This window comes from Nematolebias whitei, chromosome 6 (assembly GCF_014905685.2).
Source record: "Nematolebias whitei isolate Nwh7 chromosome 6, NemWhi1, whole genome shotgun sequence".
NCBI classification, from domain to species: Eukaryota; Metazoa; Chordata; class Actinopteri; order Cyprinodontiformes; family Rivulidae; genus Nematolebias; species Nematolebias whitei.
In genome coordinates this window covers 42119496-42119906 of record NC_056503.1, presented here as the reverse complement: position 1 = coordinate 42119906, position 411 = coordinate 42119496, and the positions used below count along the sequence as shown (strand labels likewise).

Here is a 411-nt window from a genome sequence, read left to right as displayed (position 1 = left end):
ATCCATCCATCCATCCATCCATCCATCCATCCATCCATCCATCCATATTATAATTACTCCTTGTACTATTACTACGTGTACTACTCGTATTCCTACTTTGTGGTTTTTCACTTATTGTAATTCTTCAGAGTATGGATCCCCCATGATAAACGAGGGATCACTGTATTTCGGTTTCCTCCCACAGACCAAAAACATGCATGTTAGGTTGATTGGTAACTCTAAATTGTCCCTAGGTTTGAGTGAGAGAGTGAATGGTGAATGGTTGTTTGTCTCGTTTGTCTCTGTGTGGCCCTGTGATGGACTTGCAACCCGTCCAGGGTGTACCCCGCCCCTCGCACAGTGATTGCTGGACATGGGCACCAGCGACCCCCGTGACCCAAAATGGAATAAACGGGTAAAGATAATGGATGG

At 45.5% G+C, this 411-nt stretch overlaps 1 protein-coding gene across 1 annotated transcript in view; it reads right to left on the bottom strand.

Annotated features, from left to right (window-relative positions):
• Window positions 1-411, bottom strand: part of LOC119410726 (prolylcarboxypeptidase (angiotensinase C)) — a 150098-nt gene that overhangs the window by 6455 nt on the left and 143232 nt on the right. The window lies entirely within an intron of this gene.